The sequence below is a fragment of the Mustelus asterias genome, chromosome 30 (genome assembly GCF_964213995.1).
Source record: "Mustelus asterias chromosome 30, sMusAst1.hap1.1, whole genome shotgun sequence".
Lineage (NCBI taxonomy): Eukaryota > Metazoa > Chordata > Chondrichthyes > Carcharhiniformes > Triakidae > Mustelus > Mustelus asterias.
Genome location: NC_135830.1, coordinates 13,325,845 through 13,353,063, shown reverse-complemented (window position 1 = coordinate 13,353,063; position 27,219 = coordinate 13,325,845). Strand labels below are relative to the sequence as shown.

General features: G+C 43.9%; 4 non-coding genes across 4 annotated transcripts; 1 reads left to right on the top strand and 3 right to left on the bottom strand.

Moving 5' to 3' along the window:
• Positions 1–8,692: 8,692 nt before the first annotated feature.
• Positions 8,693–8,774, bottom strand: trnal-uag (transfer RNA leucine (anticodon UAG)). The gene has a single exon. It is a non-coding gene; the product is annotated as a tRNA-Leu (tRNA).
• A 13,053-nt stretch (positions 8,775–21,827) lies between these two features.
• Positions 21,828–21,901, bottom strand: trnan-guu (transfer RNA asparagine (anticodon GUU)). The gene has a single exon. It is a non-coding gene; the product is annotated as a tRNA-Asn (tRNA).
• Positions 21,902–23,153: 1,252 nt separating this feature from the next.
• Positions 23,154–23,226, bottom strand: trnat-ugu (transfer RNA threonine (anticodon UGU)). The gene has a single exon. It is a non-coding gene; the product is annotated as a tRNA-Thr (tRNA).
• Positions 23,227–27,146: 3,920 nt separating this feature from the next.
• On the top strand, positions 27,147–27,219 carry trnak-cuu (transfer RNA lysine (anticodon CUU)). The gene has a single exon. It is a non-coding gene; the product is annotated as a tRNA-Lys (tRNA).

Here is a 27,219-nt window from a genome sequence, read left to right as displayed (position 1 = left end):
CTCCAGCACTGTGTCCGTCTCTGTGGCTCGGGAGGGAAAGGGGGAGAGCGGGAGGGCGAAAGTTATTGGGGACTCGTTAGTTAGAGGGATAGATAGGAGGTTCTGTGACAGCAAAAGAGACTCACTGATGGTATGTTGCCTACCGGATGCCAAGGTCCGTGATGTCTCAGACCGTGTTTTCCAGATTCTGAAGGGGGAGGGGAAACAGTCACAAGTCGTGGTGCACATTGGTACCAATGACATAGGTAAGAGAAGGGACGGGGATTTAAAGCAGGAATTTCTGGAGCTGGGCTGGAAGCTGAGAGCCAAGACGAAACATGTGGTCATCTCTGGTACGTTGCCGGTACCACGTGATAGCGATTTGAGGAACAGGGAGAGAGTGCAGTTAAATATGTGGTTGCAGGGATGGTGTAGGAGGGAGGGTTTCAGATACGTGGATAATTGGAACACGTTCTGGGGAAGGTGGGACCTGTACAAACAGGACGGGGTGCACCTGAACCAGAGGGGCACCAATATCTTCGGAGGGAAATTTGTTACGGCTCTTCAGGGGGGTTTAAACTAATTTGTCAGGAGAGTGGGAAAGGGAGTTGTAGTCCAGAAGTCAGTGAGGGTGGTGAGGTATTGGGGAAGGTATCAGGGTCAAGGGTGGGTACTGGTAGACAGGAAGGTGGGTTGAAGTGTGTCTACTTCAATGCAAGGAGCATCCGGAACAAGGTAGATGAACTTGGGGCGTGGATTGGTACTTGGGACTACGATGTTGTGGCCATTACGGAGACGTGGGTAGAACAAGGACAGGAATGGTTGTTGGACGTTCCGGGGTATAGATGTTTCACTAAGTGTAGGGAAGCTGGTAAAAGAGGTGGAGGAGTGGCATTGTTAATCAAGGATAGTTTAACGGCTGCGGAAAGGCACTTCGTGGGGGATCTGCACACTGAGGTAATATGGGCTGAAGTTAGACATAGGAAAGGAGCGGTCACGTTGCTAGGAGTTTACTATAGGCCCCCAAATAGTAATAGAGATGTGGAGGAAGAAATTGCTAAGCAGATTATGGATATGTGTGGGGGTCACAGGGTAGTTGTCATGGGGGACTTTAACTTTCCAAATATTGATTGGAACCTTTGTAGGTCAAATAGTTTGGATGGGGCAGTTTTTGTGCAGTGTGTGCGGGAGGGTTTCCTGACACAATATGTGGATGGGCCGACTAGAGGTGAGGCCACATTGGATTTGGTACTGGGAAATGAACCGGGCCAAGTGTTAGATTTGGTTGTGGGAGAGCAATTTGGAGATAGTGACCACAATTCGGTGTCTTTTGTTATTGCAATGGAGAGGGATAGGGCCGTACGGCAGGGCAAGGTTTACAATTGGGGGAGGGGTAATTATGATGCGATTAGGCAAAGAATTAGGGGGCATAAGTTGGGAACAGAAACTGTCAGAGAAAGGAACTAATGAAAAGTGGAACTTTTTCAAGGAACAAATACTGGATGTCCTTGATAGGTATGTTCCTGTCAGGCAGGGAGGAAATGGCCGAGTGAGGGAACCATGGTTCACAAAAGAGGTCGAATGTCTTGTGAAAAGGAAGAGGGAAGCTTATGTAGGGATGAGGAAACAAGGTTCAGATGGCTCGATTGAGGGTTACAAGTTAGCAAGGAATGAGCTGAAAAAGGGGCTTAGGAGAGCTAGGAGGGGACATGAGAAGTCCTTGGCGGGTCGGATCAAGGAAAACCCCAAGGCTTTTTACTCTTATGTGAGGAATAAAAGAATGACCAGGGTGAGGTTAGGGCCGGTCAAGGACAGTAGTGGGAACTTGTGTATGGAGTCAGTAGAGATAGGCGAGGTGATGAATGAATACTTTTCTTCAGTGTTCACCAAGGAGAGGGGCCATGTTTTTGAGGAAGAGAAGGTGTTACAGGCTAATAGGCTGGAGGAAATAGATGTTCGGAGGGAGGATGTCTTGGCAGTTTTGAATAAACTGAAGGTCGATAAGTCCCCTGGGCCTGATGAAATGTATCCTAGGATTCTGTGGGAGGCAAGGGATGAGATTGCAGAGCCTTTGGCGTTGATCTTTGGGTCCTCGCTGTCCACGGGGATGGTGCCAGAGGACTGGAGAATGGCGAATGTTGTTCCTCTGTTTAAGAAAGGGAATAGAAATGACCCTGGTAATTATAGACCGGTTAGTCATACTTCGGTGGTTGGTAAATTGATGGAAAGGGTCCTTAGGGATGGGATTTACGACCATTTAGAAAGATGCGGATTAATCCGAGATAGTCAGCACGGATTCGTGAAGGGCAAGTCGTGCCTCACAAATTTGATAGAATTTTTTGAGGAGGTAACTAAGTGTGTTGATGAAGGTAGGGCAGTTGATGTCATATACATGGATTTTAGTAAGGCGTTTGATAAGGTCCCCCATGGTCGGCTTATGATGAAAGTGAGGAGGTGTGGGATAGAGGGAAAGTTGGCCGATTGGATAGGTAACTGGCTGTCTGACCGAAGACAGAGGGTGGTGGTCGATGGAAAATTTTCGGATTGGAGGCAGGTTGCTAGCGGTGTACCGCAGGGATCAGTGGTTGGTCCTCTGCTCTTTGTGATTTTTATTAATGACTTAGAGGAGGGGGCTGAAGGGTGGATCAGTAAATTTGCTGATGACACCAAGATTGGTGGAGTAGTGGATGAGGTGGAGGGCTGTTGTAGGCTGCAAAGAGACATAGATAGGATGCAAAGCTGGGCTGAAAAATGGCAAATGGAGTTTAACCCTGATAAATGTGAGGTGATTCATTTTGGTAGGACAAATTTAAATGTGGATTACAGGGTCAAAGGTAGGGTTCTGAAGACTGTGGAGGAACAGAGAGATCTTGGTGTCCATATCCACAGATCTCTAAAGGTTGCCAGTCAAGTGGATAGAGCTGTGAAGAAGGCCTATAGTGTGTTAGCTTTTATTAACAGGGGGTTGGAGTTTAAGAGCCGTGGGGTTATGCTGCAACTGTACAGGACCTTGGTGAGACCACATTTGGAATATTGTGTGCAGTTCTGGTCACCTCACTATAAGAAGGATGTGGAAGCGCTGGAAAGAATGCAGAGGAGATTTACCAGGATGCTGCCTGGTTTGGAGGGTAGGTCATATGAGGAAAGGTTGAGGGAGCTAGGGCTGTTCTCTCTGGAGCGGAGGAGGCTGAGGGGAGACTTAATAGAGGTGTATAAAATGATGAAGGGGATAGATAGAGTGAACGTTCAAAGACTATTTCCTCGGGTGGATGGAGCTATTACAAGGGGGCATAACTATAGGGTTCGTGGTGGGAGATACAGGACGGATATCAGAGGTAGGTTCTTTACGCAGAGAGTGGTTGGGGTGTGGAATGGACTGCCTGCAGTGATAGTGGAGTCAGACACTTTAGAAACATTTAAGCGGTTATTGGATAGGCACATGGAGCACACCAGGATGATAGGGAGTGGGATAGCTTGATCTTGGTTTCAGATAAAGCTCGACACAACATCGTGGGCCGAAGGGCCTGTTCTGTGCTGTACTGTTCTATGTTCTATGTTCTATGTTCTATGTTCTACATATGTCTTCATTATGAATTGAATATCTCTGGAATTGAACATCACTGAATTGCAAACATAACTGACCAACAAAATGAATCGAGTCACCGGGTAATACAGATCACAATTTTAGGATTGAACATAGTCAGCTTTTTGAAAAAGTCAACTCGATGGAAATAGAAGATTTAAGAATTATCTGATAGTGACCCTGGAGCCTTTTTTATCATGGGCGTGAAACATTCAGGCGCATAAATTCCGGCCCTTGACAGGAAAGTCCAGTAGATCCCCCCCACCCTCCACCGCCCCCCCCCCACCTCCCCCCCCCCCCCGAGTCTCGATTCCCTCATCTGTCTGTGTGGCGTTTCCTGTTTCTTCATGATGAAAAACGATTTTTAAAAGGATTCTCCTGTGAAATGTGCGCCATTTCCTCTCGTTCACTTACATTATCACTTGTATCTGTCTTTTTGAGCACACACTACTATCAGATATTTGAGATGTGATTAACCATATTAGTCTGCACCGATAAACCCATTAAATTCTGTTGTAGACTGAACGAGGTGCGAATATGTGCTCGGTGTCAAAATTGAACATTCCTCTCAGTGCGTCAAAAAGAATGTGCTTCTTGTTTCACAGAAAGCATTTGAGGGTGATGTCAGAGCAATGAGAACATGTCTTTCACATCGAGGTTCGGATGATGTTGAGCAACGAACTGAAATCAAGCAATTTTCCCTCACCCGACATGGGAAAGCTTCATGAATGATTCTGTCTCGATTGGAGCCGGGGACATTTCGCGTGTTCGGCGAACGTGATAACCACTACACTACAGAAACAGCTCGAAGTATGCTAGAGCAAATCTGTCTATCTGCAATGTTCAACTACGCTGTGTTGCTGCAGGTTCCGATGGTTAGACTGAGAGCCCATGTCACTGAATTCAGGAAGATCATCGTTGCTTTCAATCTGATTTTACGACTGATCCAGAACATCAAAATTTAAAATCGTTCGTCTCGCAAATATCTAAGGGAGCAATGATTTCTGCCCATTCATTAATGCATCATTTTCATCTTTCTTCGAATCATCTCAATCAATTGTACTCAGTAATAAAAGCAAATTACTGCGGATGAGAAAAGAGAAAATGCTGCAAAATCTCACAATGTCTGACAGCACCTGTAAGGAGTGAAAAGAGCGGACGTTTCGAATCCAGGAGACACTTTAGCAAAGCTCATTGTACAGTTGTACTCAGTGTTTGTTTCAGTATTTAGTATCAATGCATTATTTAACACATATGTCTTCATTCTGTATTGAATATCTCTGAACTTGAATATCACTGAATTGCAAACATAACTGACCAACAGAAGGAAGCGACTCACTGGGTAAGGCAGATGGCAATTTTGACATTGATCATCGTCTGCTGTGAAACAAAATCAACTCCATTTCAATGGTAGAGATTGAAAAGGCATCTGTTAGTTGCATTTGAGCCTTTTTAAAATGGGCGTGAAACATTCAGGCACATAAATTTCGGCCATCTTTAGGAAAGTCCAATAGATCCGCACTGAGTCTCGATTTCCTCATCTGACTGAGTGCTGTTTCCTATTTCTTTCTTATGAAGAACGATTTCAAAAAAAAATGTTGTCGGAAATCTGCGCCATTTCCTCTCATTCGCTTACACAATCACTTGTGTCTCTCTTTTTGAGCACACACTGCAATTAGACATGATTCAGATGGTGATTAGCTATATTAGTCTGCACATATAAACCCATGAAAGTCATTTGTGGGCTGAAAGAGATGCTAATATGTGCACGCTGTCTAAATCGAAAATTTCCTGTCAGTGCGTCAAAACAATCAGCATTTCTTATTTTACTGAAAATATTTGAGGCCGAGCTCAGAGCAAAGATAATATGGCTGTAACATCCAGATTTGGATGGTGTTCAGCAACGATCTGAAATCACACAGATTTCCCTCACCCTGCATGGGAAAGCTGATGAATGTTCTGCCCGGTTCTGAAGCGGTGATCTTTCACGTGTTGGGCCAATGTGATAACCACTACACTACAGAAACAAGAGAATGCGCCGCACTGCCAATTGGCCTGACTACAATGTTGAACTACATTGTGTTGCTGGAGGTTCTCATGGTCACATTGAGGGTCCATGGCACTGAATAGAAGAACAAATCCGTTACTTTCAACCTGATATCTCAACTTATCTTGAACTTCAAAATTAAAAAGCGTTCGTCTGGCAAATGGCTCAGGCAGGAATGGTTTCTGTTCATTCATTAATACATCATTCTCATCTTCCGTCAAATAATTTCAAACAGTTATATCAAATATTTGTAGTTATTCAACATTTAATTTCAATACGTTTATTTAACACAGATGGCCTCATTCTGAATTGAATATCTCTGAAATATACAACATTGTCTTGCAAACATGGCTGACCAACAAAAGAAATAGAGTCACTGGGTAACGCACATGCCATGATGTTTATTTGAGATTGACCACATTCATCCTTTAAAGAAAATAAAATGTACTTGAATCCTCTTTATTCTGTGTGTGAAGTATTCTGGCGCCTAAATCTCGTCCATCTATCGGAAGTCCAGGAGGTCCGCACTGAATCTCGATTTCCACATTTGTCTGAGTGGCTGTAATCATTTATTTACTGTGAAGAGCAATTTTAAAAAGGTGCTTCTGTGAAATGTGCCCATTTCCTTCAGTTCAGTTACAATTTCAATTGTGTCGGTCTTTATGAGCACACAATACTATTCGATATATTTCAGATGGTGATTAACTACGTCAGTCTGCACCTCTAAACCCATTAAATTAATTTGTGGACTGCACGAGTTGCGAATATGTGTACAAACAATGGAGTTCTTTATTCCCTGCGTCCTCAAAGACAGTATTTCTGACTTTCCTAAATGCTTTTGAGGCCGAGATCAAAGCCAATATAACATGACCGTGACATCGGATTCGCATGAGGCTGAGCTATGAACTTACATCATGCAGACTTCGCTCATGCTTAATGACAACGATTCAACAGTGTTTATGCCTGGTTTCGAACCGGGGACTTTTCGCGTGTGAGGCGAATGAGATAACAACGACACTTCAGGAACAGCTGACAATGCCCACGTGCAGTTTCTTTTTGAGCACACACTCCCATTAGACATGTTTCAGATGGTGATTAACTATGTTAGTCTGCACCTATTAACCCATTAAATCCTGTTGTATACTGAACGAAATGCTAATGTGCGCATGTTGTCAAAATAGAAACATGTCTTTCCTGTCAGTGCGCCAAAATGTTCAGAATTTATTTTACAGGAAGAATTTGAGGCCGACGTCAAGATAATATGAATCGAGATTCGGATAATGTTCAGCAACAAACTGAAATCATTCAGATTTCTCTCACCCGACATGAAAAATCTTAATATATTCTTCTGCCGGCTTCGGACCGGGATCCTTTACAAACACTACACTACAGAAACAAATGACAGCATATCGCCCCCATTCGGCCTGCCGACAATGCTCAACTCCACTGTGTTGCTGCAGGTTCACATGGTTAGATTGAGAACCCATGCCACTTAATACAAGAACACATTCGTTACTTTCAACCTGATGTATCAACTTAACTTGTACTTCCAACTTAAAAAAGCGTTCCTCCAGCAAATGTCTCAGGGAACTCAATGAATTAAAACTCAATTGTTTCAGTTCCGAGTTCAGAAGATGTTGAGTAATATCCGGCCCCAATGGTGAGAGGTTCATTCCTTTCCAGTAGGAGACACCCAATCAGCTCACAGCTCCTTTATCCTACATTTCACCCAATCAGCTCCGAGTGTCTTCATTCTCCAATTCATGACGTCAGAGAGAGGAGCAGGAACCATTTGAATCTGTTCTCAGAACAATGAGCTGAACAGAAGAACATCAGACAATAGGGAAGAGGTGTTGCAATGGACCATTTGCTCCTTCATTAGGGCCTGTTCCGCCATTCAGTAAAATCATTGTTGATCTCCCTCACAGTAAGAAGCCTCACAACACCAGGTTAAAGTCCAATCAGTTTACCTGGTAGCACGAGCTTGCGGAGTACTGCTCCTTCATCAGGTGAGTGGAGAGTTGGGTTTAGAAACAGGGCATGGAAAGACACAGACTCAATTGCAAAACAATGGTTGGAATGCGTGTCTTAACAGCGAATCAAGTCTTTACAGGTACAGACAATGCGAGTGGAGAGGGGGACAATGACAGGTTAAAGCGGTGTGAATTGGCTCAAGCCAGGCCAGTTGGTAGGATATTGCAAGCCCAGGCCAAATGGTGAGGGTGACAAGTCGTGTGACGTGAACCCAAGGTCCCGGTTGAGGCCGTTCTCGTGTATAGAATTTGGTTATCAGTTTCTGCTCAGCGATTCTGCGTTGTCGTGCGTCTTGGAGGCCGCCTTGAAGAACGCTTACCCGAAGATGGGTGGTTGAATGCCCTTGACTGCTTAAGCGTTCCCCGACAGGAAGGGAATACTCTTACCGAGTGATTGTCGAGCGGTGTCCATTCTTCTGTTGTCGTAGCGTCTGCATAGTCTCGGCGATGTACCATGCTTCGGGATATCCTTTCCTGCAGCGTATGAGGTAGACAACGTTGGCCGAGTTGTATGTGTATGTATCGTCTAGCTGGTGGATTCTGTTCTCACGTGTGATGGTGGCATCCGGGTCGATGATCCAACACATCTTACAGAGGTTGCCGTGGCAGGGTTGTGTGGTGTCGTGGTCGCTGTTCTCTTGAAGGCTGGGCAGTTTTCTGCGAACAATGGTCTGTTTGAGGTTGCTCTGTTTTTTGAAGGCAAGTAGTGGGGGCGTGGAGATGGCCTTCGCGTGATATTCGTCTTCATCGATTGTACGCTGAAGGCTCCGAAGAAGATGTCATAGTTTCTCCACTCCGAAGATGTCTTGGCTTCTGCACTCTGGGGACGTACTGGAGGAGGAAGGGCACTCTGAGGGCTGTGTCCCGTACTTGTCTTCTCAGGAGGTCGGTGCGCTTTTTTGCTGTGGCGTGTCGGAACTGTCCATCCATGAGTCAAGCGCAATATCCTGTTCTTACAAGTCCGTCTGTCAAAAACGACACCGCTCAGACTCCTCCGTTCAACCCGAGCTGTTGGACTTCAGCTCCAAGGACAAAAACTTCCGTCAACTCTGGCAGCGGTGGGATTCGAACCCACGCCTCAAGAGAGACTGGAGCCTAAATCCAGCGCCTTAGACCGCTCGGCCACGCTACCACACGGGCAGTCTTGATAATCATGTCGTTTCATTGCATTAATACTGAAATATATCAAAATCTGTGGAGTTGGGATGGGCCCTGACTAAATCGTAACCGAATCAGATGATCCTGAAATGCGCAGCAAACAAAAATCATCTCCAGTCAGAAACACAATGAGCTGCAGTGAAGGGCTGGCTCCATTTAAACTGTCCTTAAGCTCGTCTGGCTCCCAGAAAGGACAATATGGCTTCCTGTTGAATTTGCTCAGGGTCTTCACTTGAGAAAGGACAGGACACAAGGCGAGACTGGGATTTGTGCGTTCTGCCGGGAAATAACTGATATTTGTTCTCACGCATTGGAGGAGAGCAATAAATCTTCATTTCCTGACCTGCAATCAAAACAGCAGCGAAAGTTTCAAACTCTAACCGCCAGACCAACAGACTACAGCGTGTTTTACAATTTGCTCTGCTCACGATCCTTTTGTTATTTTAGTTTCCACGCCAGACCACTTGCACCACAAACTTCTCCTGCAAAATGGCACCTTCTGTTTCAACACCAGAGAAGTGTTCAGCCAATTACAGGAATAATTCCACGACAGTTATCGCGTCCGCCTCCCACGGCATGAAACTGGGCAGAATTTCTTTTCCAAATCACATTCATTGCAGACTGAGGGAACAGTTCTATTATTCATATATTTGCAAATTTTAATTAGTCTGATGGGTTTCCCCTACATTTTCTAGTTTTAAAGTCAGGGGTCACTCCTGAAAAAGGGCAGAAGGCGAGGTTCGGCACAGGAAACTAGGGAGGGTGTATTATTTGACACAAGGAATGATAGACAAGGCAACATTGAGCTGGTGATGGCGGAACTCGGGTGTTCCAATGGTGCAAAGTCATCGTCTTCACGGCCATGGTCTCGATGGCAGGTGACAAATGTGGAAATAAGTTGAGTATTTTTTAAATGAGAAACCTGTCGATTGTGTGACGGAAGAGAAGGAAGAGAATGGCTAAAATGACGAAGATCCGCTGATTGGGAAAGTCACTGTCAGCTTCCCTGCTGGTCGAGTGGTTTGGATTCGGCACGTTCATCACTGTGGACTTGTTTCAATCCCCAGCCAGAGGGTAACTCGTTTGTATTGCTGTGTGAACTGACACCATGAAAAGGAATTCCGCACTGAATGAAACCAGATCTGGCAGCGTCTGTGGAGAGAGAAACAAAGTTCATCTTCCAGCTGGATCTTTCATCAAAGCTGGAAAAGTCGGAAATGTAACAGATGGAAAACAACTGCTTGGCTATGATTCCAAAATATTGTGAGGGGCTTGAGGGGCGAAATGTTCTATCCAAAATCTCAATTATATTCGAACCCGTTGCCGGTATTATTCCGAGCAATAGTTACGTTTGACTGTTAGCGGAGCCGCATGGTCTTAATTGCTAAATTTAAGCTTCAATATCTGAATTGCTGTGGATTCAAATCCCACCACTGCCAAAAAGTGCAGCTCGTTTGTCTTTTCAGCGAATGGCATTTTGTAAGGAAGAAAAAGGAGGGATGAAAGGTGCAGCGTGACCTTCTAGAACATAATGTTCACTTTTGTTGCTGTAACTATTCAATGGTTTGATCTGAGTGACACTAACACATTGACACCGGTTGCAGTGGTGGCCAAGCGGCTCAGGCGGTGGATTTGAAATTATTGTTTTCTCACGGAGATTTGAACCTCACCCAATGCGCTGCCCGGCATTCATTCCTTTCGATGACTGCAGAATTAATTATTCTTTCAATGGAATCAAAATCTTTCAAATATTCCCATCTGTTTTTCCTGCTTCACTTCGCATTCCTTCATTTCTGTTCATCAGCTAGAATTCACCAAAGCCCCAGCCAGAAATGGAAGAAAACTGAACCCAGTTGGTGACATCCTTGATCTATGGGTGTTTGTGTCTTGTCCGCCCTCTGTCACTCTCGGTGTCTGTGTGTGTTCCTCTGTGTATCAATGTGATTCAGTTCCCAGAGGGGGTGAACACATTTTTTACCATCACAAACTGCGTTCACTTATTCATATACTTCAAGGCAAATGGTACAGAGAATAACAACAAGTTTGAAAGTTGCGAGAAAGTTGACTGATACAGGCTTTTTTTGACTGGCTATTGCTATTTGACTCAGTGGCCGTGTGTTACACAGCAGTGGATGGTTGAAATTTTCACTGATCAACATTTAAACAGACAGTGGATTCACTCGGTGTGATGTTGCGTTCCAGTTATATATCTTCAACTATAGCATCAATTTCTATCAGTTACTGTGAATCCCATATTTCTAATAGGTTGGAAATATACAGAAGCATGATCCAATGTATCTCGTTTTATTTGAAATGAATATTCATCGATCGATTTGTATGACAACTTAGTGAATATCAGCAAGACTGGCAAAGTTTGGACAGTATTTCCCTGATGCAGAAGGACACAAAGTATATCAATATTGGGAACATAAGTAGAACCAGTAATAGAGGGAGTCTATTTGGCGCAGGAAGATCTCAAACCTCCTCCCTTTCAGTTGGCAGCAACTTTCCTGAACATTTTTCCAACAGAAATCCTGCGGCACTTTAAATTCAGCGTTTCACTGCCTGGATCCAATTCAATTCCCATTCTCGATGCTGTGCTAATTGCTGTAACTCGCAATCAGTTACTGGTTTGCAAAGAGTCATATTGCATTCGGAAACTTAATTCTATATCTTGCTCCACATTTGTTGCAAGCCCTGTTGAGAACTTTCAGCACTTTCTGCTTTTATTATATCATGAATAATAGGAGAAGAAGCAGACCACTCAGTCCATCGGGACTGTTCCGCTATTCAATACCATCTTGATTGATCTTGGGCTACAACTCAGTTTTTCCACCATCTCCCCTTATCGCTGAATTCCCCAAGAGACCAGAAACCTGTTCATCCCAACCTTAAATGTGCTCGATGATGGGGCATACATAACTGTCAGGTACAGAGAATGCCAAAGATTCTCAGCCCTTTGAGGAAAGTCATTTCTCCTTATCTTAGCCCAAAATGATCAGCGCCTTATCTGTGCCACAGTGGGTAAGATTCCCCGACCAGCAGAAAAAAAAACAATCTCTCAGCCTCTATCCTATCAAACCGATTCAGAGCTGTGTCGGTGTAATGAGATCGCCTCTCATTCTTCTAAACTCCAGAGAATTTCATCACAGGACAACTCCCTCACCCCAGGAAGCAATCTGGTGAATCTTCTCTTTACCGTTTCCAATGCAAGCACATCCCTTTTTAAATTTGACTATCACATCTGCACAGAATATTCAACATGTGGTCTCAACTAACCCTGTGCAATAGCAGAAACACCTCGTTATTCTTGGACTCCAGTCTGCCGGCAATAAAGACCAAAATGTAATGTCCGTTCCAATTATCTGCTGCACCTACATGCTAACGTCACGCATTCCTTGGACAAACGAATCTATTCCATTCTTAATATCAACATTAATATTTTTCAGCTCGTCAAATATATCCTACTCTTTCTGTTTTTTTTACGAAGAAAATCTTTTCGCTTTTCAAGTTTGCACCTGATCTGCCCCTTCACTCATAAAAGCTTCCTGTTTTGTCTCCCAGTCTGTTGGACTCGATCCTACAGCTTCTTTCAACTAAGCTTGGTCTACATGAGAACTGAACACACGTTCCCTGGTTTACAAGGCCAGTGCTCTAACCACTGAGCTACGGAGCCAAGCGCTGCAAGTCGTTTCCATTACGTGCAGCATTATCAGTGGATTGAGGAACAGCATAGTGTTTGAGGTCGGAGATTTTTGATCTGCTGGAGATTTTGATTTGGTGGAGAGCAGGAAATTAAAAGACGCAACTTGAAAATGACATGATTATACATGTGTGCTGTGTGTGTATCTGCCATGTATGTTGTGCTTGTTATGTGATTCTTCTTCAGAGTTTTTCGTTGTTGTTACATGGAGTCATAGAGTCATAGAGTCACAGAGGTGAACAACATGGAAACAGGCCCTTCGGCACAACTTGTCCATGCCGCCTTTTTTTTCAAAACCCCTAACCTAATCCCAATTGCTCGCATTTGGCCCATATCCCTCTATACCCATCGTACCCATGTGACTATCTAAATGCCTTTTAAAAGACAAAATTGTACCCGTCTCTCCTACTACCTCTGGTAGCTTGTTCCAGACACTCACCACTCTCTGTGTGAAAAATTGCCCCTCTGGACGCTATTGTATCTCTCCCCTTTCACCTTAAACCTATGCCCTCTAGTTTTAGACTCCCCGACCTTTGGGAAAATATATTGACTATCTAGTTGATCTGTGCCCCTCATTATTTTATAGACCTCTCTAAGATCACCCCTCAGCCTCCGACGCTCCAGAGGAAAAATGTCCCAGTCTATCCAGCCTCTCCTTATAATTCAATCCATCAAGTCCCGGTAGCATCCTAGACTTGCATCTCTGACTTTTCCAACTCCAATGCAAGTTCATTCAGCTGGAAGATTTAGATATTGCTCCCTTCACAGACGCTCTGAGGCGTGTTTTCATTAAATGAAGAATTGAACAAAAAGTTATTCACTCCGTGACTGGGGATTGAAACGACGTCACGGCGCCGATTCTGGTCACTAGACCCTCAGAGACGCTGATGTGAGAGATTTTCAGTGAGTTGATCATCTCTGTACCCATTGCTTCATTTCCAATAACTTTCAATAAAAATAAGGAACGACGGGAAGCGGACATGACAGGATTTGAGCCTCAGTTAAAAAATCCCAATCTCCCCCTGGGCCGGGACTGCAGTCTCAATGTTTGCAATCCTGTGGTTATATCGGCAGATAGCCATTCAGCCTGTGTTCCCGTTTGTATTCTCTGTCGGAGCAACTCAATTCCTTCCAGTTTTGACAAAGGGTGATCTGGACTCGAAACATCAGCTCTCTTCTCTCATAATAGATGCTGCCAGACTTGATGAGATTTTCCAGCATTTTCCCTTTTTGTTTTCGATTCCAGCATCTACAATAATTTGCTCCACTCCTTCCACATGCGCTTCTTTACCTCAACAACTGTTTCCATTGGTCGGTGTCTCCGCTTTCTTCCGGCCAAAAACAACACGGCAGAAACTCCTGCATTCAATCTGAACTGCTGGATTTCAGCTGCACAGACCAAAAGTTAAACCCACTCGAGCAATGCCGGGATTTGAACCCACAGCTTATACAGAGATGGGACCTAACTACTGGTTTAAATTGCTCCGTCACGCTACCCCATAACCATCCTGCTCTTTACTGAAAACGTTAATGAAATTTAGTAGCAGCAAAGGAGCTAAGAAAGGCCATCAGTCGGTTTGAGCCTGCTCCTTCACTGAATCAATTCATCCTGAACTGTCGAACAAACAGAAAGCACATCCAGTCAGAAACAGAATCAGCTGCAGTGAAGGACCAGCACCATTTAAACTGTCCTTAACCTTGTCTGGTTCCCAATATACTGCCAGATATGACATGAAAACCTCCTTTTGGATTTGCTCAGTCTTCACCTCAGGACACGAGGAAAGATTGTGTTTTATATGTTCCACCAGGCAATAACTGACATTTGTTTTTATGGTTTGGATGATTCACCACAAGTAAGTCTCTATCGCAAAATGGCACCTTCTGTTTCCACCACAGTGATATATTCAGTCCATTATAACAGACAACAGACATTCCACGCACAGTTATTACTTTCGCTTCCGACGGTTCAAAACTGGGCAGAAACGTTTTCAAACATTGTTGTTGCAGAGTGAGGGAAAGGTTTAATAATTCAGTGTGAACGCTAAAATCTGACCGATTTACCTTCCAGATGTTACCTTACATCACCATCTCTATCGTCAGCGCTTTGCAGCCTATCATTGTCTTTCTGCTCCTATATTTGTTCTTGACCTGTTGCACATGTGACATTTCCAGCTGTGATGGAGACTTGCAACCCTCACTCGGCTGATTTTAGTAGATCTGCTTTTGATCAGATAGCAAATCAGGTTATTTTTAATAGTTTGCCGAGAGCAATAAATAATTGTTTCCTGAGCGGGAATTGAAACCAAACAACAGTGGGGTGGGACTGAACACAACTCCCTGGACAACCAGGGTCACGGGTGAAATGTGTTTTTCAAATTGACTTACCGTACATCACTTAATATGTCCAGTTTGGATGGAACATGGACTGCTTCAGCTAATGACAACACCCATTGAGTTCGCTGGGACATGAAATCGACACTGAGGTAAAATAGTCCCACAACATGCTGGAGTTTTTAGAACTAGAAATTAGAACAGTACAGCACAGAACGGGTCCTTCGGCCCACGACGTTGTGCCGAGCTTTATCTGAAACCAAGATCAAGCTATCCCACTCCCTATCATCCCGGTGTGCTCATTGTGCCTATCCAATAACCGCTTAAATGTTCCTAAAGTGTCTGACTCCAATATCACTGCAGGCAGTCCATTCCACACCCCAACCACTCTCTGCGTAAAGAACCTACCTCTGATATCCTTCCTATATCTCCCACCACGAACCCTATAGTTATGCCCCCTTGTAATAGCTCCACCCACCCGAGGAAATAGTCTTTGAACGTTCACTCTATCTATCCCCTTCATCATTTTATAAACCTCTATTAGGTCTCCCCTCAGCCTCCTCCGCTCCAGAGAGAACAGCCCTAGCTCCCTCAACCTTTCCTCATAAGACCTACCCTCCAAACCAGGCAGCATCCTGGTAAATCTCCTTTGCACTCTTTCCAGCGCTTCCACATCCTTCCTATAGTGAGGTGACCAGAACTGCACACAATATTCCAAGTGTGGTCTCACCAAGGTCCTGTACAGTTGCAGCATGACCCCACGGCTCTTAAACTCCAACCCCCTGTTAATAAAAGCTAACACACTATAGGCCTTCTTCACAGCTCTATCCACTTGAGTGGCAACCTTTAGAGATCTGTGGATATGGACCCCAAGATCTCTCTGTTCCTCCACAGTCTTCAGAACCCTACCTTTGAACCTGTAATCCACATTTAAATTTGTCCTACCAAAATGAATCACCTCACATTTATCAGGGTTAAACTCCATTTGCCATTTTTAGCCCACTTTACATCCTATCTATGTCTCTTTGCAGCCTACAACACCTTAGCGGGTAAACGTGTAGGGATATAGGAGTGGGGCCTGGGTGGGATTGTGGTCGGTGCAGACTCGATGAGCCGAATGGCCTCTTTCTGCACTGTAGGGTTTCTATGATTTCTATGATTTCATCCACTACTCCACCATTCTTGGTGTCATCAGCAAATTTACTGATGCACCCTTCAGCCCCCTCCTCTAAGTTATTAATAAAAATCACAAAGAGTAGAGGACCAAGCACTGATCCCTGTGGCACTCCGCTGGCAACCTGCCTCCAATCCGAAACATTTCCATCCACCACCACCCTCTGTCTTCGATCAGACAGCCAGTTACCTATCCAATCGGCCAACTTTACCTCTATCCCACACCTCCTCACTTTCATCATAAGCAAACCATGGGGGACCTTATCAAACGCCTTACTAAAATCCATGTATATGACATCAAGTGCCCTACCTTCATCAACACACTTAGTTACCTCCTCAAAAAATTCGATCAAATTTGTGAGGCACGACTTGCCCTTCACGAATCTGTGAAGGGCAAGTCGTGCCTCACAAGTGATCGGGGTATATGAAATTCTAAAAAGAATTGATAGATTGAACGTCGACGAAATGTTTCTTCTCATGGGGCAATCGAGAAGAACAGCTCAAATGTATAGGTTGAGAGGCGGTAGATTTAAAACTAAGATGAGGAGGAACTACTTCTCGCAGAGGGTCGTGAATTTTTGGAATGCATTTCCCCATAGCGCGATGGAGTCTGAATCATGAAATGGCTTCAAGAAAGAGACAGATATATTCCTGATAATAAAAGGGATGAGGGGATATTGGAACAGGTAGGGAGGTGGATTTTAGAACAGGGAGAGATCAGTCATGAACTGATTGCATGACGGTTCAGGCTCGAAGCGCTGTATTAGCCCACTTCTGCTCCTAATTCTATTTCCTAAGTGTAACTTTCAATTTTCAAAACCCACCAACTCATTACTGTGGCTCCAATTACATCCACAGGTTCCCCTTCATCCACAACACAACTGCGTCCTGTAAAGGACTTAGGAATGGCCCCATTCTGTGGTGTCATTACTTTAAAATTCTTTGTTTCCCTCATTTAATCTCTCCTGATTTACACCCGGCCAGAGGCCTCCCCTCTTGTTGTGCTGCTGGATAACACTTGTTTAAAACTTCCTACATTTCTAACCATTCCCCGTGGTAATCAAAGATTATGGAGCTAAAATATGAGATTTGTTTTCCAGCATTTTCACCTTTCACTGCAGAAGTCTGAGTAGCTTTGAATGGAAATGGAAATATTTTCACTGAACAACTTCGCCAGCAGCGGCTCGTTGGACGAGGGGTATGATTCGGGCTGAGGGTGTTAACATCACCAACTTGCGAGAGGTCCTGGGTTCACAGGCCAAGCAAGAGGTCTCATTCAGCTGTCATTTCGTATTGGAAAAGTCAAAGGTTTTGTAAATGTATTTGCAGTGCAAACGGTGGGATTGGTTTACGTGGGATTTGGTTTGAGAACCTGAGCACACAGAGCAGGCAATCTATCAACACAACACACACAAGAAAATCAAGACATTAAAAGGTGAATATGCTTGTGGCCATTCACTTGATCTCTGGTCACCAGTTTAGAGGACCCCTTGTTTGTTGGTTCAGGCAGCTGGCTGTGTGTATATTGTTATTCATTCATGGGTTGTGGATGTGTACCTCACTCGCTATTTCTGTTTTTCATTGTCTCTATATATCTCCCTCAGAATCTGTCAGTGTCTCTGACTGTGTTTTTATTACGTTGACCGATTTTGATCCTTGCAGTCTTCATTCATTCGCTGTCTCTGTGCATCCGAGGTTCACTGAATTGATTTCTGCGTTTCTCCTGGGAGAAGAAATTCAGCGGGGTGAGTCTGTTCGCTCTGGAGTTTAGAACAATCAGAGGTGATCTTATTGAAAAGTCTGAAACTAGAAAACAGTTTGACAGTGTCCATGCTGAGAGGCTGTTCCGCCCACCCCAGGCTAGTTTATTATGAACAAAAAAAGGTGAATTGTGTAAGAGGAGTTCGGAATGTTTGGGAGAGGTGAAGCGAAGCATTGGAATATGTGAATGATGTAATTGATGATTGAGAGGAAGGGATAGGAACCTTGGGGATTCTGTAGGTCGATTCAAAGAACAAAGAACAGTACAGCACAGGAAACAGGCCCTTCGGCCCTCCAAGCCTGTGCCGCTCCTTGGTCCAAGTAGACCAATCGTTTGTATCCCTCCATTCCCAGGCTGCTCATGTGACTATCCAGGTAAGTCTTAAATTCATTGTAAACTTTGAAATCAGGGCAAGTATCGACACCAGTTGGAAAAACAACATTTGTCTCCATACATTTTAGGTTATGGAAACCAACCTGATCCATGTCCCTGGCGAGCTCAGTAGGTAGAGCATAAGACTCTTAATCGCAGGACCGTGGGTTCGAGCCCCACGTTGGGCGTCATCGTTTTAAACTTTGCCCCATTCTTGGGTGAATTCCCGATCTCCGTTCCTCCAGAAGCATCACCGCTCAAACTGAGTCTTTCTCCTTTCTGCGTTGTTTATCTCAGAGTTGTGGGTTTGAGATTGAAAACTGCCTGCAGTTCACTGGAAGGCGGGAGTTTAGCGCTGAACTCAGCGAGAGGTTTTGTTCTCATTTATTGTGAGATTCAAACCCAGATCGGCGCGATTGTGTCAGTGGGAACAATATTCATCTCCATTGTAATTCAATCACTCCAGCCTTCCATCCTATCAAAAGACCGTTTGTTCTTTCCTCCTCTCCCTCTCTATTTTCCTTGATTCTGTACGTGTTTGAAAACCATTAAATGACAAATTTCTTCCAGTTAGGGTCAAAGGTCAGCAACCTGAATCATTCACTCTCTTTCCCTCTCCACAGAAGCTGTTGAAGCCCATGAGTGCTTCTAACATTTCCTGTTTTGAGGTGGGATTTGCAGCAACTACAATACCTTGCTTGGGATCACAGTGGATCACTTTTCTCTGACTGAACCTTACCTGTTTGAACAGTTAAAGGGCTGCGGTTTTAAATAATGAGACACCAGAATATGTCACCCTATTTGACATGAAATGAAACAAAATGAGAATTAATCATTTCATAAAATGCTGCTAATGCAATATATATTTCATTGTCAATGCCAGCATTTGTTATCCACCCCTATTTCCCACTGAACTGCGTATTTTGTTGGGCCATTTCAGAGGGCAGTTAAGAGTCAATCACATTGACTTGAGTTTGGAGTCCAATGGAGGCCAGAAAGCGGAAGGATGGCAGATTTCCTTCTGCAAAAGGTCCAGATGAGTTTTCATGACAATCAGAAAACAAGCTTCATTACTGAGACTAGCTTTCACTTCCGTTTCAGATCTAGACTGCGGTGGGATCGGGACCTGTGAGCCTGAGCCACGGGATTCATGCTCCACTGATTTTACCACTACGTCACCATCATCCCCGAAGGGTATAAGTGTAAATCCTTCACATGGAACAAACCGCTTAATTTCACATTGAAAACAAAGATTTAAAGCAGTGCACTGTGGAAATCAGTGTCAGAGACTCAGGATACCGGGGAATTGATGAGATATCGATTGCATTCATTCAAAGACAGAAAAATGTGGTGAATCCTCAGTGTGAGTGATGAAGGAGCTGCGCTCCGAAAGCTAGAGATTCCAAATAAACCAGCTGCACTTTTAGCTGGTGAGAATTCTTACCGGGCACTGAAGGGCATTTGATTTACAATTCGCAAAAAGATGATTTTTATAAAATTAACAGCTTTCAGCAAATCGCACCGCAATCACATTGCAGAAGGTGCACTGGGTTACTCTCCTGGCCTCATTGCATCAGCTCCAGAGAACGATTGCTCAAGAACACAAAAAGCTCAGCGATAAAGAGGTCGACGGCTTCATTCATCAGCGGTTACCCTCGAGCACAAGACCTTTCTCCTAAACCACACACGCACCCGCACGCACCCACCCACACACCCACACACGCACACACACATGCACACGCACGCACGCACACTTGCTCAATAATGCTCAGGACACCTCAAATTCCTTGTTGGTCGAGTCGTTAGAATTCGCCGCCTTCAATGCCATGGTCTGGGTTCGATTCCCGGTTAGGGAATGATGATTCATTGCTCTCGTGCAACACATGAATTAAGGAGAGTGGGTATTGCTTCCTGATTTAAAACGGGAGCGATACTTGTGGCAGGTTGAACAGCAGGGAGGAAAAATCTGCCCCAATCCACAATCCTGTCAATTACCCACAACAATTAATATTTCCATTAAGAAGTCTCACAACACCGGATCGATTTGGAATCAAGAGCTTTCGGGGCGCTGATAAAATAAAGCAAATTTATTTTATTATCGGAGCAATTGAACCAGTTGGACTTTAACATGATGCTGTGAGTCTTCTTATTGTGCCCACCCCAGTCCAACGCCCGTATCTCGACATCATATTTACATTGCAATTGCTGGCACCTCCTGTCAAAATGAGTGAGCTATCTTCTGCTGCATTAAATTTCACTGCAGCTCACCACATTCAAAGAGTCATGTTTGTTATAAACCTTATTGTAGTTAATCTGTTGAAAAGGTTCAGCTTATCACAGCTCCGCTTTCATCACACTGGAAGCGAATGTGAAAATATGAACAGTTTCAAAGCTGAACAACGTGCACAAGATTGGAAGGTGAGTGCAACCGTGAGTAATTGGCACTGTGCATATTCCTGTACTCAGTTTCTGGGAGAATCAGGAAGATGAAATTCTGGTGGTCCAGTGCTTAGGATTCGGCGCTTTCAGAGTCATAGATCGGCTTCGATATGCTAAGATTTAAAGTTTTTCATAATCCGTTCAACAAACCTGAATTGCTTCCTGATCGAAAACAGCTCTGTCAGAAGCAGTGCAGTTAGATCTATAATTCTGTGTTTGAATTGGAAATGTCACATGGGCAACAGTTGAAGAATAAACACAGATAGTGAAAGGCCGTGATAGGCTGCAAAGCGCTGCCAATAGAGATGGGGATACAAATCTGTATGACAATGGGGTAAATTTTATCAATTAGGTTGTCACAAATATCTCCTCGACCTGGATCCAAATCTCAGCCAAATCACAAGAAAACATCTCGCTAACTTAAACACGAAGTTTTCCTACTTCACTCAGAAACCAGTAACTCTGAGACAAAGCGGGATGCAGTCTGACCACTCGATCCCCCTCCACACTTAATAAGAATATGCTGGATCCCGTGAACCAGCTTGCGACTGAGGGGGTGTAGCTCAGCGGTAGCGCATTTGACTGCAGATCAAGAGGTCCTCGGTTCCAATCCTTGTCTAGCTGATACTTTTTTTTCAATTGGAACTGTCTTTCATTGGCTGCACAGCGCGTTGTGACGTCCAGCAACCGGGAAAGGCGCGACATAAATACAAGTCGGTCTTTCATTAATTATCTTTAATCCTAATCCTTTGGTTACTGACCCTCGTCAGCGGAAACAGTGTGTCCCGATCTGCTCTATCAAACAGCCCTTTCCCATGTGAACTATCTGCTCTCAATCTCAGGACTTTGCAATTATAAAAGCAGCATTCTGGTGAAAGTTTAACGCAGTCCTCATTCCACTGATCTTTGCCGACTTGCTGTGTATTTTCCTTATTGAACACATTTCAGGTTGCGACAGACGGATTCCTGAGAAATCTGAGAAAGAAGGGGAGTGTGCAGGAAAATGGAAACCCAAGATCAAACATAGGTTAAAGTTTCGAGTTCAGTTATTGAGTTTAATAATATTTGAAATATATAAATTGTTACAAATAAGATGTTGGAAATAAATGTTCAATAAACTAACGTCGGCTAACAGTAGAGGCAGAAACACACGATAAGTTTTTTTTTAGTGTTGCCCAAGGACTCAGTGGCACTCAAAAACCGAGAGACAATGAAAGCAGATGGAGAGGGAAAAAAAGTGAAAGCCCCGTCCCTGGATGGTCTCGAACCATCAACCTTTCGGTTAACAGGCGAACGCGCTAACCAAATGCGCCACAGAGACTGACGAAAATGGAGTTTACATGGCATCCTAAATCAGGGTGACAGCGTGTTGGCTGCAAGTTAGACGCCAATTCAATTTTCACCAAACCTGACACAGAAAGACCAAATGATGGCATCGTTTACAAATCTAAACATGTATATTTTATTATTTTACCCCACAGTGTTGTTGTGGTGTAATGGTTCATCCCTTCTAACATGGAAAACAGCCGTTTGATAGAGCAGGGAGGGACAGACTGTTCCCACTGACTGGGCTCAGTAACAGTGGACTAGGATTGAAGATCATGAAATATTTGCATTTATATAGAACTTATCCCGACCAGCGGACGTCACAAAGCACTTTCCAGTCAATGAAGGGCAGTACCTTAATTAACATGTTTTACTTGTTTCCTTAAAGTTCTTGGTTATTTGAATAAAATAGCTTCTTATGGCTGATCCTGGGGTACAACTCAGTTTTTCACCAGCTCCCCATATCCCTGAATTCCCCGAGAGGCCAGAAACCTGTCTATCCCAACCTTAAATGTATTCGATGATGGAGCTTCCATAACTGTCTGGCATAGGGAATTTCAAAGATTCACAACCATTTCAGTGAAGTAATTTCGCCTTATCTTAGGCCGAAATGATCAGCCCATTTTCCTGAGACTGTACTGCCCTGGGTTAGATTTCCCGACAAGCAGAAGAAATCTCTCAGCCTCCACCCTGTCAAACCCAATCAGACTTGTGTAGGTTTAATGCAATCGCCTCTCATTCCTCCAAACTCCAGAGACTTCCAGCCCAATTTACTCAGCCTCTCATCATACGACAACTCCGTCATCCCAGGGATCATCTGCTGAACCTTATCTGCACCGTTTCCAATGCAAATAAACCCTTTATTAAATGTGAATATCATATCTGCACAGAATATTCAACATGTGGTCTCAACAAAACTCTGTACAACTGCAGCAACACCTCGTTATACTTGGACTCCAGTCTGCCGTCAATAAAGACTAAAATGTAAGTTTCCTTCCAATCATTGCCTGCACCTACATGCCAGCTTTATGCATTCCTTGTACAAACGCATCTATTCTATTCTCAATATCGACACTAACCTTTTTTAGCTCTTCAAATATGTCCTGCTCTTTCGATTTTTTTACGAAGAAGGACATATCTTTTCGCTTTCCAAAATCACACCCGATCTGAACCTCGACTTATCTCTTGTTTGACTTTTAGACTCTCTTCCCCTTTCCGACAGCTTCTATCAGCTAAATTTTGCCCGTAGGCCCCAGCGAGAATTGAACTCGCGACCCCTGGTTTACAAGACCAGTGCTCTAACCACTGAGCTATGGAGCCAAATGCTGCAAAGACCTGCCACTAAGTGCAGCATTATCCGTGGATTGAGGACCAGGATGGGGTTTGAGGACGGAGATTTTTGATGAATGTGGAAATGTCTGAGGTGGAGAGCCGGAAGTTAAAAGACAGAAGTTGAAAGTGACATGATTTGACATGTGTATTGTGTATGTACTTGACATGTATGTTGTGTGTGTCATGTGGTTCTTCTTCAGTGTTTATCGTTAATGTTACACCTCTGATTTTTCCAGCTCTGATACAAGTTCATCCAGCTGGAAGATTTAGCTTGTTGTTCCCTTCACGGACGCTGTTTTTATTGAATGAAGAAATGAACAAAAATTTATTCACTCCGTGACTGGGAATCGAAACCGCGTCACGGCGCCGACGCTGATCACTGGACCCTCAGTGACGCTGATGTGACAAATATGGAGTGAGTTGATCATCTCTGCACCCATTGCTTCATTTCCAATAACTTTCAAATAAAAAAAAGTTCACAATGAGGAATGACGGGAAGCGCACATGACAGGATTTGAACCTCAGTTAGAAAATCCCAATCCATCCCCTGGCCCGCGACTGCAGTCTCAATGTTTGCAATCCTGCTGTTTATTTCGACAGACAGCCATTCAACCGGTGTTCCCGTTTGTATTCTCCATCGGAGCAGCTCCACTCCTCCCAGCTTTGACAAAGGGTCATCTGGACTCAAAATGTCAGCTTTCTTCACTCCTTAAAGATGCTGCCAGACCTGGTGAGATTTTCCAGCATTTTCTCTTTTTGTTTCCGATTCCAGAATCCACGATAATTTGCTCTAGTCCTTCCACACTCGTTCCTTTACCTCAACAACTGTTTACATTGGTATGTCGCTCCTCTTTCTTCATGCCAACAACGACAGGGCACAAACGCTTGCATTCAATCTGAAATGCTGGACTTCAACTGCAGGGACCAAAACTCAAACCCATTCTGGCAGTGGCTGCAGTCGAACACAACAACTCCGTAAAGACTGGACCTTCAGCCACTGGCTTAGATTACTCGGCTACGTTACCATGCAAGCAGTTGTGTCCTTTACTGGTATCGTTATTGAAATTAGCAGCAATGGAGCTGCGACAGTCCATCAGTTGGCTTGAGCCTGCTCCTTCACTGAATCAATTTATCCTGAACTCTGTAACAAGCAGGAATCACATCCAGTCAGAAACAGAATGAGCTGCAGTGAAGGACCAGCACCATTTAAACTCCCCTTAACCTTGTCTGGTTCCCAACATCCTGCCAGAAATGACAAGAAAAAACCTCCTGTTGAATTTGCTCAGTCTTCACTTCAGGACATGAGGCGAGATTGTGTTTTATATGTTCCACAAGGCAATAACTGACATTTGATTTTACGGTTTGGATGAGAGCAACAATTCTCCATTACCAGACGACCAATCGAAACAGCAGTGAAAGTGTCAGACTCTAACCAGCTGCTTTTCGCCTGTTTTACAACTTGCTTTCCACACACTGCACGTGTTGCTTTATTTTTCGCGCCAGGCCAGACTACATTCACAACAAGCAAGTCTCTGTTGCAATATCGCACCTTCTGTTTCCACCCCAGTGATACATTCAATCAGTGACAACATACAACAGACATTCCACTTCCAGTTATTAATTTCACTTCCGACTGTTTGAAACGAGAGAGAACCTTTTCCAAATATTTTCGTTGCAGAGTGAGGGGAAAGTTGAATAATTCAGTGTGAACGCCAAAATCTGACCTTTTTACCATCCAAATGTTACCTTCCATCACCATCTCAATTGTCAGCGCTTTGCAGCCCATCACTATCTTTCTGCTACTGTGTTTGTTCTTGACCTGTTGCACATGTGACATTTCCAGCTGTGATGTAGACTTGCAAAACTCACTCGGCTGACATTAGTCGATCTGCGTTCGATCAGGTAGTAAATCAGGTTATTTTTAAATAGTTTGCTGAGAGCTATAAATAATCGTTCTCTGAGCGGGAATTGAAAACAAACAACACTGGGGAGTACTGAATACAACCCACTGGACTCCCAGGGCCACGGGTGAACTGTGTTTGTCAAAATGACTTACCATATATCCCTTAATGTGTCCAGTTTGGATGGAACATCAGTGACTGCTTCAGCTAATGACAACACCGATTGTGCTTGCTGGGACATGAAATCGACAGTGAGGTGAAATACTCCCACAAGATGCTGCAGTGATCGTGGTATATAAAATTCTAAATAGGATTGAAGGAAGTAAAATCTTTTTTCCTATGCGCAATCGGGAACACTATGTCAAATGTATAGGTTGAGAGGTGGTCGATTTAAAACTGAGATGAGGAGGAACTGCTTCTCACTGAGGGTCGTGAATTTGTGGAATGCATTGCCGCATAGCGCGGTTGAGTCTGAATCATTAAATGATTTCAAGAAAGAGACAGATATATTCCTGATAATAAAAGGGATGAGGGGATATTGGAACAGGTAGGGAAGTGGATTTGAGAACAGGGAGAGATCAGTCATGAACTGATTGCATGACGGTTCAGGCACGAAGCACTGAATTTGCCCACTTCTGCTCCGAATTCTCTGTTCCTAAGTGTAAATTTCAATTTTCAAAACCCACCAACTCATCACTGTGGCTCCAATGTAATCTACGTACATTACATCCACAGGTTCCCCTTCATCCACAACACAACTGAGTCCTGTAAGGGACTGAGGAATGGCCCCATTCTGTGGTGTAATTACTTTAAAATTCTTTGTTTCCCTCATTTAATCTCTCCTGATTTACACCCAGCAAGAGGCCTCAAACCCTCTTGTTATGCGGCTGGATAACACTTGTTTAAAACTTCCCACATTTCTAAAAATTCCCAATGAAAGGTTATGGAGCTAAAATATAATATTTGTTTTCCTGTGCACACAAGCTGTCTGGCTTTCTGAGTTTTCCCAGCATTTTCACCTTTCACTGCAGAAGTCTGAGCAGCTTTGGGTGTCAATGGAAATATTTTCATTGAACAACATCCGCAGCAGTGGCTCCTTGGTCGAGGGGTATGACTGGGCCTGGGGCGTAAACATCTACAAACATGTGAGCGATCTCGGGTTCACATGCCGGGCTAGATCCCTCAATCAGCTGTTATTTCGTATTGGACAAGTCATAGGTTTTATAAATGTATTTTCAGTGCAAACGTTGGGATTGGTTTATGTGGGATTTGGTTTGAGAACCTGAGCACACAGTGCAGGCAATCGATCAACACAACACTCACACAAGAAAATCAAGACATTAAAAGGTTAATATGCTTGTGGCCATTCACTTTATCTCTGTTCACCAGTTTAGAGGACCCCATGTTTGTTGGTTGAGACAGCTGGCTGTATGTATATTGTTATTCATTCGTGGATTGTGGATGTGTACAGCACTCGCTATTTCTGTTTTTCATTGTCTCTATATATCTCCCTCAGACTCACTGACTATGTTTGTATTACGTTGACATCTTTTGCTCCGTGCTCTGTCCATTATTTCGCTGTCTGTGTGTAACCGAGGTTCACTGGATTGATTTCTGCGTTTCTCCTGGGAGGAGAGAATCAGTGGGATGAGTCTGTTCGCTCTGGAGTTTAGAATAATCAGAGATGATCTTATTGAAAAGTCTGAAACTGGGAAACAGTTTGACAGTGTAAATGTTGAGTTCCCCCCACCCCTGGCTAAATTATTAAGAACAAAGAATAATAAGGTGAATGATGTAAGAGGAGTAGGAATATTTGGGAGAGGTGAAGCTAAGAATTGGAAGATGTGAATAGTGTAATTGATGATTGAGAGGAATGGATAGGAACCTTGGGGATTCTGTCGGTCGATTCATTGTAAACTTTGAAATCAGAACAAGCTGAGACACCAGATGGAAAAACCGTATTTGTCTCCATGCATTTTAGGTTATGGAAAGCAGGTTACTCCATGTGCCCGGCTAGCTCAGTCGGTAGAGCATGAGACTCTTAATCTCAGGGTCGTGGGTTCGAGCCCCACGTTGGGCG